Consider the following 14136-nt stretch of genomic DNA (forward strand, 5'->3'; position numbering starts at 1 on the left):
GGGTGGGGAGCTTTTTTTATCTTCTTCTGACAGTTAATGATGTACATGTTTTATTTTAGAAAGCTATGTTGTTTTAACCAATAAACCAAAATTAATTAAAGATAATAATAATGATAATAAAGGTGATTTGCAAAACAAAAAAAAAGTCAGTGGTCTGAGAGGTTTTTTTCTTCTTCCCAAACGTCCAAATTCATGACAATCAAGTAGCAGGAATACAGATTCATCCATGGGTTCTGCTACCTTTGATACTTAACTTCCAGTATCACTACTGCAGAAAGAGAAAGTATATGGAGGATAATGATTAAGAGAGTTTCATAGACAAAGCATGATATATATATATATATGTATATATATATATATATATATATATCGTGAGGCTGCCAATATTACATGGCTAGAACTCATGTACAGGACCTACACCTAAAACTCAAAGATTATAAACTCAGATAAAGGAGAATGGGCTTGAAAAACAGCTTTCCATAGGCTATTTTCCTATCACTCTAACTCTTCCTCTTCTGCACATTTTTAGTATTTTCTCGTACCTACCTGGTGTGCTGAAACAAACTTCCAACTTGAATCTGTTAAATAGCTCACAATATCTCCTATAACTAGAAAACTGAGTTCCTTACATATTGACTGAGGAGACAAACAGTAATCTCATTTTATAGCCTAAATGGTCCCAGACTTTTACACATCGAGAATTCGGCTGTATAAATTTGTTTTCCTTTTCTTGTCATATAGCCATATATATGCATTATTTTAAAATCCTTCAATTTTAATTTCATTTCAATCTTAGTACATCATATATGTCACTGCAGCAAGCACTTCACATTGCTTATTATTGCCTTCAGTATATTGATGTTCTAGCAAGCCTTTTCTTACTCTGCTGTCTCCCCAATAGACTAAAAAGTATTAAATTTCAGCAATGGATTATTCAACAAATATAATCTCTAACAAATGTAATTATTATATATAATGTTATATGATATTAATTATTAACATATATTTTATTATAATCAAATTATGTTTGATTATAATTTACAAGAAAATAAATAGCAACAGAACTGCTCAGGCTGTGGCCCATGGGAGCAAATGCTCCTTTATATTATACCCATAAACTAAGATAGGAAGGGGTAAAGAAGAAGAAATTGAGAGAGAAAAAGAAGTCTCAGATTTGTACAATATATTAAAATAAACAGTTGTTAAAGAACTACAACAGACTTTTCGATAACATCCCAGCTAACACATAATAATTCTACACAGCTCAATAAGTTCACAAAGCCTCTTCTTTAAACACAACATAAATATGAAAACATACATATAATTGCATCAAATCAGCTTCATGAAGAATATGGCCTTTCAGACTTATTTGAATAGCATTGAAGAGAGGCACAAAATAATTTCTAAAAGGAATCTAGAATGGTAATACGTATAATTTTTAAACAAAAATGTTAACATTTTACATGTTAAAAGGGATAAAATAGTTCAATTATTTCTAAGAATATTAAGGCTTATGGGCTCAGTAAAAAAGTTCTTTGTGCCAAAATCAATATTATTGTATATGTTAATGTTTGTAGAGGTTGTAATTTTTAATTAATTTCTGTTCCCTTGGGCCATTATTTTTATCATCATATTGATTAAAGGGCTTTGAATTAAATGTTAACTGAAAATAGTTTGAAATGAAGCAGGACAAAGTTTCTCTAAGCCATAATGACACAGGAAGATTATAAAAGTATTGAAGTAAAATAAAAATGCATTTTTGACAAAAATCAATGTTAGTATAATACGTTTTTTGTTTTTTTGGTTTTTGCCAGTCCTGGGCTTGAGCTCAGGGCTTGAGCACTGTCCTTGGACTTTCTCAAGGCTGGCACTCTACCACTTGAGCCTCAGCACCACTTCCGGCTTTTTTTTGCTATGTATGTGGGGTACCAAGGCATCGAACCTGGGTCTTTGTGCATGCTAGGCAAGCACTCTACCACTAGGACAAACTCCTGGCCCCCAGTACAAAACGTTTTTAATGTGGCACAGGATAGGACAATCTGAGCTCTGTGAAATACTCCACTAAACATATTGGATTGCAAGTTACTAAAATATTACAAAGAAAACAGAAAGAGGCAAAGTGATTGTACTTCAGTTTTCTACCAGTGCTTAACCATTTCTACCAGCACCATTTGTTGAAGAGGCTGTCTTTCTTCCATCCTATTTTTTGGCTCCCCTATCAAGATTAGGTAGCCGTAGGTCTGTGGTTTGATTTATATTCTATTGGTCCTCAGGCCTGTTCTTGTGCTAGTACCAAGCTGTTTTTATTACTCTAGCTCCATAATAGAATCTAAAGTTTGACATTGATATTCCTCCAGTGCTGGTCTTTCTAGGAAGGATTGTGCCAAAGTGAAAATCTTGAGAACAAGGTGATCCCCTGATATTATGTTAGTCCCAATCTGAATGTCTAATAACCAGAAATCCCAGAATATCCCAGCCCAGAAAGTAAAATTAACCCTTTTACTATGGTTTGGATTATTCACCCTCTCAGCAGATAAAATGAATTAATGAGGGTGATCTGTACTCAATTTACTTATCAAAATACTAATCTCCTCTGGCAACATCCTCATACTCATCCAAAAATAGCTTTGCCAGCTACCTAAAAATCCTTAGACCACTCGAGCTGACACAATCAGCCTTAATAATAAAGGAAATGTGATGAGTGAGCCCTTATTTTTTCCTCTTGAAGAATAATAGAGAATCACATCACTCTGAAAACATATAAATAAATGTAAAAAGTAAGTATGGGATCTCCTTTTATTACACATATTACAATTATGATTTTAAGCAAACATGTTTCTCTTTATAAATGCATTCTGGACATTCAATAAGTGAAAGAGATAATAGAATTAGAACATCGCCACTGGGCTGCCCTTAATCTAAGCACTAAGCATCATTTTTCTTATTTCAGAGAGTCGGAAAGACAGAGACAGAACCACATATTATAAGTCTGCATCTTTCTTGTATTTAAGATGGAGGACCATATCTGAATTTGTGAGATAGACATAACCAAAATAGTCTAAACTAAATTGGATAAAGCCTTGACAATGTAATTATCAATTAGCAAATAATAAAAACAGTAGAAGAATTATTAAACTACCCCATGAACAATAAGGAACAGAGAACAATCTGGACATGGAAAATTCTAAAGGACAAACAATTATTAGGAAGAAAAAAAGAGATGCAAAGGGTGAACCTATAAAGATTTTTTAAAGGTGTCAAGAAATTGTTGTGGTGTATCATGTCATTTATCATAGTTCACTGGCAGAATACTTCTTAGTATAGGTAAGGCCCCATGTTCAATATCCAGCACCACAAAAGAAAAAAAAAAGAGGGAAAAGGTCATCTCAAATTACTTATATTAAAAAGAAACTAAGAACTAAATTTTTTCTACATCTGTATCATAACCAGCTGAGTGATTATGGGAAAGTCACACAAAGATAAAATTCCCTCTTGACAAAAAGGGTGAATTATTGTTACAAACCATAAAAACTCTTTGAGTACAAAATCTTTTCTAATCAGCTTTTATTCTTGCAAAATAATTCAGTGCCTTAAATACCATAGACATGCAACACATTCATGTTGAATTGGATTGAATTTCCGAATATAGTAATAAAATTCTTTTGAAACTCTCAAGTGTGACCTCTAGACATGTAAATATTTTTACCCAGAGATGATTTTACCAGGGACCTTGATTCCTTGATTATGTAATCATAAATGAGTGCAGTCAATCTACTTATAAAATTTTCCCTGCTCATAATATTATATTATCCAGGAAGGCCTAAAAATAAGAATTTTACTCTGGTTAGTACAGAATCTCAGCATATGTTAACTATAAAGTTATATTTTCTCAATAAGAATTCAATGTTTTAAATATCTTGTATTAAAATGAAGCCAGGGAATCCAGGACTGGGAAGTCATTACAGGCAGCCACGTAAGTCCGGCTTGACCCCATCACTACCATCACCCACATGAGGAGCAAATGACTCTACTTTTTCTGTCTATATATTATCATGATTTTATAAAATGGTGACAGTTTATTTTAAACTTTCCTTATTTTAAAAAGATTGAAAAGTCATTTGTCTAAAAGGAGTTAGCAACATTACACAGAGCACTGGTAGCTTGCACCTATATTCGGAACTAGTCAGGAGGCTGAGATCTGAGGATCAGTCAAGGGAGCAAATTCCACGTGCCTCTTACCCCTAATAAACTACCAAAAATGCTAGAAGTGAAGCTTTGGCTCAAGTGGTAGGTTGATAGTCTACCACTTGCGTGAGTTCAAGCTCCAGAACCAGAAAAAAAGGGGTAGGGAGGAAAATTAGCAACCTTATTTCAGAATATCATTACCAAAATTCCTTCTGTACAGAACTACAACAGAGAAATGGGGTAACTAGCATGTTTAGGAACAGAATATTTGCCAAAAACATTTTTAAAATGCCTTTTTTTGTGTGCCAATCCTGGTGCGTGAACTTAGGGACTGGGCACGGTCTGTGAGCACTCACAAGGCTAGTGCTTTACCACCTGAATCACAGCACCAGTTCTAACTTTTGCAATAAATGGGATATCGAGGAATCGAACCCAGGGTTTCATATATGCTAGGCAAGCACTCTTCCACTAGGCCACACTCCTGGCAGTTAAAATGCCCACAATTTTTTTTACCTTCCTTCATTGCCATTCCTATTTGTTACTGTCTCCCAACACCAACTCATAAATAATGTTCACAGTCTCATTTTCTGTAATCAGGACATGCCCCAGACATAATCCAAACTACATGAATTAATAACACAGGGAAAAAGTTCTCAGAGCAAAGCTGACTCTGCTGAGTATTCAAAACCACTCTTGTTCAGGTAATATATGCTGAAACAGTATTGTGAACAATTCTTTTTATTACTTAAAAGTAATATCTTGAATATTTTAATTATTAATCTCTAATTCCAGAGAACTGGAAACTTTAAGATGTGAAATGAAAAACCCATACAAACCATGAATATTTTTGTTTAAAAGAATATCCCATACCTTCTCACTGGAGAAAAACTATTAGCATGTCAAGGCAGAAAATGAAAGAAAAGCCAAAATTTGGGAAGAGATAATAGTGAAATACAGGAGGAGGTAGAGAATGTCTAAAGAATCAGATCAGATGAATCTTAATTACTAGTATAATCATACAAGCACTTATAAACTGATTCTCAGTGAGAGTCTTATTTCTACTTCCTTTACTTGAATGCCATCAGAGCAAATCACTGTCATCTTATAAACTACCCTTTCAAAAGCCATTATAGTGTTGAAGATGTGTTTATGCTTTAACCACATTTAAACAAATGTCAGAATTATTAAATATACTATAAAATTTTATGTCAAAATCTACCAGTCAAGCAGAGAGGACTACATTGCATATGTCAAACACTTCGAAAGAGCAATAACAGCTGTGTGTGTGTGTGTGTGTGTGTGTGTATGTATGCATGTGCTCATATGCCATTAATGAGGCTTGAAATGAGGGCCCAAGCTCTGTCTCTCAGCTTTTTTGCTCAAACCTAGTGCTCTGCCACGTGTGCCACAGCTCCAATTCCAACTTTTTCATAGTTAATTGGAATTTCATGCATTTTCTTGCCTACGTTGGCTTTGAACTGCAATGGTCAGATTTCAGACTCCTAAGTAGCTAGAATTAAAGCAAAAACCCTCAGTGCCTGGTAATAATGTCCTCTTAATCTGAACACAGGTTAAATGACCTCACCATATGCTTCTTAACAATAATGTTTTCATCAACTTGAAACCAAACACCTTGAGTCAGTTGTACATTGCCATATAGTATTAATGGACACAGTTTAGAAATTCAAAGACTGAATCTGAACATAAGCACTAGAATCAATCATAGCTTCTAGCATTGAAGTATTATTTTATTTTTTGAAAATTATTTCTTTTGGGATGAGATTGTAATTCACATTGTATACATGTAGAAATGTCACAACAAAATCCCTCTTGAGCAATTAATGGATACTAATAAAAACCTCTCTGAGCCAGGCATGAGTGGCTCATGCTTGTAATCCTAGCTACTCAGGAGCTTGAGATCTGAGGATTGTGGTGCAAAGCCAGCCCAGACAGGTAAGTCTGAGACTCTTATATCCAATAAACTACTCAGAATTAGCCACCAGAAAACCAGTGGATTTTCCACTTCCAGTTGTTTAAGGAAGTGGAGCTGTGCTCAAAGTGGTAGAGAATTACCCTGGAGCAAGAATGCTCAGGGACAGTACCCAGGCTCTAAATTCAAGACCCCTGCCCAACAAACAAAAACCAAACAACAACAACAACAAAACAGAAACAAAACCTCTGAATTTTTTTTCTGGAATCCTAACTACACATATCATGGGAAAAAATACACTGTACAAGAACCAAGTGGTAGTCAAAATTGTGTCATTGAACACTCTAGATCTCCACAATGATCAACAACCACCATAGTAACCACCGTACTGCTGAAGGTATGATAAGCACAGGATTGGAGAGTTGGATGTATCACTGACATTTTTAAGGCCAGCCACAGACCTGAAGCTTCCTTATCTATTTCTGTTTTCCTCTGCAAGATATATGATTGGATAAAATCCTATATAGTACTAAAATACTCTGGATAGTTACGTTTCTGCTACTTGTTCTCAAGTGCAAGTTCAAAAATGTCTGAACTTTACTGATTTTATGCCTTTCAGTGACTTTGCAACTATGCTCACTTTTAATCTTCAGTTTTACTTAAGTTTTTGAAAAGCTACAGAAGAGGTATCACACACACAATATATATAAATAGATTTTAAGAAATTTCTTTCTTGAATTAAGAAACTACAATAGAGGGACGTAGAAAGTTATAATATTGGTTAATCAGTAGAAATCTTGGACTCTCCTAGCAGAGATTTATAATAGAGCAAAATCTAGATACATAAGGCCATACAGGATGAGGCTAAATGAAAGGACCTCCAGGATATAGAAACAAAAGCCATATAATGAGTGATTGTTGTCCTTAATGTACTATGTTATCTCTCATCTCTTTTGGTGCCCCTTGGTTATCACATATTGTTATAGTATTTCACCTGGTTATCTGATATATTGTATATATGCGTATTTGGTTATTTAAAGTTGGATAGAGAAGAGAGGAAAACAAGATGAGGGTCGAGGGTGGAGAGAGGGAAATGGGGATCAAGACATGAGAAAGGGTATCAATGTATGTGAAGTAATGCACCTTCTATCTGGTGAATACAATGTAACCCTTCTATTAATTACAATAAAAAAATACATGAAAAAAAACAGCTTGGGATAAAAGAATCTAGGCAGCTTCTAAGACCAAAACAGAAATAAGGTCATAGATCAGATTAGTGGGTTCTCCAGCACTGTAAACCCTGCGCTCTGGACCCTGGGCATTAGCTATAAGCAAGATGAAGAATGTGCATCTGGAAAGTTCAGCTAAATCCATAAAAGGCAGATTCTGTAAAGGGGCTTTGCAAAGCAAAGGGTCGGGGTGCATGTCCAGGAAACACAGACAGATGAGAGACGACAGTGACGCTATTATGAATGAGACTTCATTAGCCTTCCAGGAGGGGTTTGGAGAAAAGCCAGGAGAAGGGGAGTGGGAAGGAAAGAAGTGGGGGGAAACACGAGGGTGAATATGAAGGGCAGGGATGAGGGGAGCAGGAGAAGAAGAAGGGGAAAAGGAAGGGAAGCGGTTGGGCCGGTTGTGTCTACTCTGGGAGCCCCCGCAAGGCCTCAAGTAGCAGCCAGGGCCCTGGTGCTCCTTCCCGTGCTCTCACCTCAACCGAAGGCCAGGGGGGCACTGAGTGAGCCAGCAAGCGAGGGTGGGGGCAGCAGATAGAACTTAGGGACCAGGCACCTCTGGTGGGTGGACCCAGCAGGCTCTACTGGCACCATGAGAGGTTCGGTGTGCCCCCTCCATGCATCCCCTCCACGGGGGAGGACGCGTCCCCACTGCGCCTGCGCACACACTGCACCCCGCTCCCCCTCAGTAAAAAAAAACTCACCTTGGAGCCCACTGGACCTCAGAGAAAAAGCCACAAGAAGCAACTGAACCCCTTAATGAAGTACAAAATGAAATGGACTTAATGAGCAGGTCAATGAGGAGATGTTGAAAGCGGAACAGAAATTCAGCAAACTCTTCCAACCATTCTTTTCAGAAGAGATCAGAGTGTATCGGCCAAATCTCAAATCTGGAGATAAAATTTGTCAACCCTCTGCGTGTCAGTCCTGCTGGAGGAGCACGAAGAGGCGCTGCCTGACCTAACAGAATGAAGTGACACAATGGGAAGATATAAAATCAGGTTACAGACAGAACAGATTTTTTTTTTAATGAAAATCCTTACTTTGAAACTAAAATTCTCTCCAAAGAATTTCATCCTGAGTGAGGATGGCAATTTATCTTCAAACTCCACTGAAGGAAAATGGAATTATGGCCGGGCACGGTGGCTCACACCTGTAATCCTAGCTACTGAGATCCAAGGATCCCGGTTGAAAGGCAGCGCAGGCAATAGAGAACGGGAGACTCTTATCTCCAATTAACCACGAGAAAACTGGAAGCAGTGGTGAGGCGTAGGGTCATAGCCTTCAGCTGAAGAGCTCAGGGATAGTGCCCAGGCCTAGAGTCCAGGCCCCACGAACGACCAAACAACAAAAAAGGAAATACGGAAAAGATTTGACAAAATGCTCCACCAAACAGAATAAAGTCAGCAGGAAGAAGCAACGTGAAGAACCAGAGAGTTTCTTTCCCATGTATTGACCATTCTAATGCTGGTGCAGATGAGTTAAGAGAGAGATCATCAAGGATGATGTTGGCCAAAGCCATTGCAGTGCTACCTGGTTCCTGACACCGAAGATGCGGGAGGAGAAGGAGGTGAAGGAGATTATTTAAAGGGGGAAAAAAAAGGTGCGTTTGAGATGTTTGTGTGGGTTATGGGCATTTTGAAAACATGGCTTCTCCTCTGGCATGTTTAATTGTGATGTGTAAGGGACATCCTTGCAGTTTGAGGGCCCTATTGATGATTACTTAAGGATCCTATTAATTACTTGAGCCTTATCACTGCAGGAGAATCCACAGACCCTGTAGGATTTTATTCAGAATTGACATTGTCTATTGTAATTTTGTTCATTTATTTTAAAATTTTCTTTTTTTCACTGGAAAGATGATACACTTGAAAAGGGGCAGATATATATATATATATGTATATGTATACATATATATATATATTGCAAGAGGCTATAGTGGCTCATGGTTCAGTTCAGAGGGACTAGATGGGAGAGTTTTAACCTGCTCAGAAGTCAACACACAGAGCCAAGTTGTAGGGCCTTGAGCCTGAGTACTTTGCTAGCTCCAAGGTCAGACATTGTAATTACTCTGTCTTTAGATGTAGGAAGTCACTCCTGGTACAGAAGGGTAGGGCCTCTGACTACTGTGATGCCCAAACTTTCAGCATCCTATCTTCCAATAACAGTACATCTGCATGGCTTTTGACCTATCACCTCTCACCTCTGAGGGTATGGTGGTCTCCATGCCTCTGTAAGAAATTTTGAGGTGTGTAACCCACTGCTGCCAGATTATTGAGCAGCCATTAATGTCATAGGTTAGAGCAGTTGCCTGAAGTTTAAACTTCTTTACAGGGATTTGTCTGGCACTCCTCTCCTCAACTATTTCTTGTAACCATCTTACATCTTACCCCCAGAATTTATGTCAAAATAGGCCAACAACAACTTGAGCAATCATTGTTCTTCACAGATACATAGGTTAATTGGGCCTACAACAATAGGTGCTCAAGATATATCTCTCAAGGTACATCTTAATTTTGCTGAAAATTGAGAAGAAATTGAAAGAGATATTAGAAGATTCATGACATCCCGTGCTCATGGGTTTGGCAGAATTAATGCCATGAAAATGGCCGCATTGAATAAAGCAATCTGTAGATTCAATGCAATACTTATCAAAATCCTCCTCATGGAAACAGAAACAGCCCAAAAATTCATATGGAACCTTAGAAGCATTCCTAACAAAAGTAAACCTAAATTTTTAAGAATGCTAGAGGAATCAGGAAACCACATTTCAAATTATACTAAAGAAACATGGTACAAAAACAGGCTGGTACTGGCACAAAAACAGATCCCAATACTAATAAACCTTAATGAAAAGATGCAGAGGAAAAATACAATCACCTAATTTTCAACAAAGAAGCCAAAAATATACAATAGAGAACCAATAGCCTCCTCAACAAAGAGAGCTAAGAAAACTGGTTATCTACTTGAAGGACACTGAAAGTTGACTCATCTCTCCCTTTGTCCAAAAATTAACCCCAAATAGACCTAAAATCTCAGAGTATGGCCTAGAACTATATTACAGGAGAACCTAAAGATTTCCCTGGAAGATACAGACACAGTTAATTAGTTTCTGAATAGGATTCCAACTGCCCAGAAAACAAGAACACTAACAACTGGGATTACATGAAGTTTAAGTTTATGTACAGAACTGGGAGTGTGGCTTAGTGGGAAAGTGCTTACCTTGCATACATGAAGCTATAAGTTCAATTCCTCAGTACCACATACACAGAAAAGGCCAGAAGTGGTGCTATGGATCAAGTAATAGAGTGCTAGCCTTGAACAAAAGAAGCTCAAGGGCAGTGCCCAGGCCCTGAGTTCAAGCCCTGGGACGGAACCAAAAAAAAGTTTATGTAGAGCAAAAGAAACATTTACCAAAACCAACAATCCACTGAAAGAGAGAAATATTCACTAGCTATTCAACAGGTAAGAGATCAGTAAATATACAAAATATAAAAAACTGAAAAAAAATTGAACAGAAAGGAATAAATAATTCAACCAACTAAAGAGTAAGAAAACTGAAACTGTTTTCAGATTAAGAAATCTAATTAAGGAGCATTTTAACATTCTTAGCCATAAAGGAAATATGAGTAAAAAATCTTGTCAAAGAAACTTCAAAAGTTCCATCTAACCACAGTCACAACGACAACCATCAAAAACGCATACCACAAATGCTGATGAGAATTCAGGGGGGAAAAAAGACCTTCATGCATCAATGATGGGAATGTAAACTAGAGCAACCACTATGGAAATCAATATGGAGGTTCCTCACAAGAGTAAAACTAGGGCTATCTTCTAACTCTGCCAAACCACCAGTAGGCAAATATCTGAAGCAGTATAAATCAAGAAAACTATATGCATGCCCAGATGTTTATTATAGTTGTATTCACAACAGCCAAATGACTAAATCCTCTGAAGTAATACAAAAGACATTATATATATGGAGTTATAAATACACATGGAATATTATATATATGGAGTATTACATATCCATAAAGAGAAATGAAATGGCATTGGGGGTGAGGAAAATAGATGGAATTGGAGAACTTTAAGCCAGATAAGCCAATCTGAAAAAGGCAGTATTATATATATTTTGTCTATATATATGCATATATTCCTATATATGCATACAATTAGAATATGATTCTAATTATGTAAAAGGATGAGGGGAAAGGGAGGTAAAAGGAAAAAAAGGGGGGGCCTGGGAGTGTGGCCAAGTGGTCGAGTGCTTGCTTAGTATGCAGGAAGCTCTGGTTTCAATTCCCTGGTACCACCACATACACAGAAAAAGCCAGAAGTGGCACTGTGGCTCAAGTGCTGATCTTGAGATAGCCCAAGGATAGTGCCAGGCCCCAAGTTCAAGCCACAGGACTGGAAAAACAAAGAAAGAAAGAAAAAAGAAAAAGAAGAAAAGGATGGTGAATAATTTGAATAATTTGGGTTGGGTTTGGTTTACTCCCCCAAGTTGTATAGTTCATTTCCAACATAGCAACTAGTAGGTTTCATGATGAATTGGTTCCCTCTCTGTCTCACCATTTTGGTCCTTCCCCTTCCCCCTGCCCAATCAGATAAACTTATGTACAAGACAAGGGGTACAAAAATCAAAAACAGCAACAGAAGGAAATAAACCAAAGAAAAAGGGGCAGAAGAAAAGAATAGCAAACAGAACAATAAAAAAATAAAACCTCTTGGAGTTCATTTCATTAATACCATTTTATATAATCATATGCACATAGCTATTGAGCCCTGGCAACCCTCTCCTAAGAATATCCTCCTTTGTGAAAGTTTACACTACTGTTTAATTAATCATGGCTTCTACTATTCATTGGGGGTACTTACAAATTAATAGGCACATTAAAATTATTACAAATGAGGGAAAACGTGCAGCCTGTGTTTCTTTGGCTTACTTCACTATTTTTTTATAAGGAAAGGGAAAGATGGAAAAATAATTTTGTAAAGTACAACTGTGTAGAATGACAGCATGGGAGCCTCAATGAAAGCTGTTTATCAATAGGAGACTGAGAAAGTTAGGGAATAGAAAACAATTGAGAGGCTTATCCTTGTAAAGCACATCTGAAATACCATTAAGAAAAAAAAAAAGGAAAAGGAATTACCTGAACAGAAAGCTAAATATAACAGCTGCCACCAATATCATACCAAATGGGGAAAATTTTTCATTTCCCCTAAAAAATCAGATGAGAAAATGAAACTGCTCTAACTACTGTTATTTAACACAGTACCAGAATTCCTAGACAAAGAAATAAAGCAAAAGTTTTTTAAAAAAGAAACTTAAATAGGAAACAAACTCAAATTATCTCTATTAGCAGACAATACCTTATACTTTAAAGGCCATAAATCTTACACCAAAATGCCCCTACATTTTATAACTACATTTGGCAAAAACAACAGCACTCAAAAAGCTTTTCTGTATAGGAAGAAAGGCCATATAGTATGATGCTAAATGTAAGGATCTCCAGGACAAAGAAACAAAAGCCATATAATGAGTGATTGTTGTCCTTAATGTACTATGTTATCTCTCATCTCTTTTGCTGTCCCTTGGTTATGTCATATTGTTACAATATTTCACCTTGTTATCTGATATATTTTTATATATGCTTAATTGGTTATTTGAAATAGGATAGGGAAGGGGGGAAATCAAGATGGGGGGGAATGGGGACCATGACATGAGAAAGGGTATCAATATTTGTGAAGTAATGTACCTTCTATCTGGTGAATATAATGTAAATAATGTAACCCTTCTATTAATTACAATAAAAAATATGAAAAAAAGAAAAGGAAGGGCAGGGCGATGGCTCAGGACAGAGGGACTGAGCAAGATCTGCTCCCTTGGAGTCGTTGGTATCAGGCTGCTCTGTCCTCAGGATAAACCAGAGAACCAGGATAAACACAGGAACACAGGGAAAGGCCTGCAGTGGTGACCGAATGATCCTAGGATGGGTGGCAGCCAACCTGAGCCAGAGGCCTGGAGACAGTCTAAAGCGGGGTGACTGAGAACAGCGCCAGGAGCCAGGCCACAGTGGGATGACAGAGGACAAGCCCACAGCAAGAGTGAGCCAGGAAGAAGGGCCACAGCTGGGGCCACAGGGACCCTTGAACAGGCCCGCGCAGACACAGGAGCCCTGGCTGTGTTAACGGAACTCGTCGCATCGCTGCCCTGCTCTGCAGTGACTCCACGGCAGCCTCTCCACCCTGCCCAGCTCCTGGGAAGGCCCCTCAGCAGGCTGCCAAGAACATGGCATCCTTAGGCTACTGCAGGCTTGGCACAGCATTGGAAAATAGTAGAGGCCCTCGGGAGGGGCGAGAAGGCTGGCGGCTTAGGAAACTCACTGACATTCCTGGCCACCAGGCTCGCAGATGCGTGGCCTGGGTGTCCTCCCTGGCCCAGAGAAGGAAACTTCAGCCATGACAAGACAGATGAAGGCCTTAACGATCCGGTGAGCGGAGTCCCGGATGATGGCAGTTCCGCATAAGGTCTTGATGATGGGGGGTGGGGGGAGGGAGGAGTTCCTGACGATGCCAGGATGATGGAGGCTGCAGTGGGAAGGCCTGGGTGGTGGGGTGGGAGGGTGTGAAGGGGTGTAGGGGATGGTGGGGGCGGGGATGGTGGGGGAGGGAGTTAAACGAAAAGGCCCGGATGACGGCTGATGCTCTATGAAGCCCCAGAAGATGGTAGGTAAAACGCTTAGATGTTGGCGGGTACAGCCGCTAAGTCCCAGTTGATGGTGGGCG

General features: G+C 38.4%; 1 pseudogene; it reads left to right on the top strand.

The window, feature by feature from the left end:
- The first annotated feature begins 7681 nt into the window (after window positions 1-7681).
- On the top strand, window positions 7682-13813 carry LOC150068965 (protein SET-like; annotated as a pseudogene).
- The last annotated feature ends 323 nt before the right edge of the window (window positions 13814-14136 follow it).

Source organism: Megascapheus bottae, chromosome 1 (genome assembly GCF_031878675.1).
Source record: "Megascapheus bottae isolate mThoBot1 chromosome 1, mThoBot2.hap1, whole genome shotgun sequence".
Classification (NCBI taxonomy): Eukaryota; Metazoa; Chordata; class Mammalia; order Rodentia; family Geomyidae; genus Megascapheus; species Megascapheus bottae.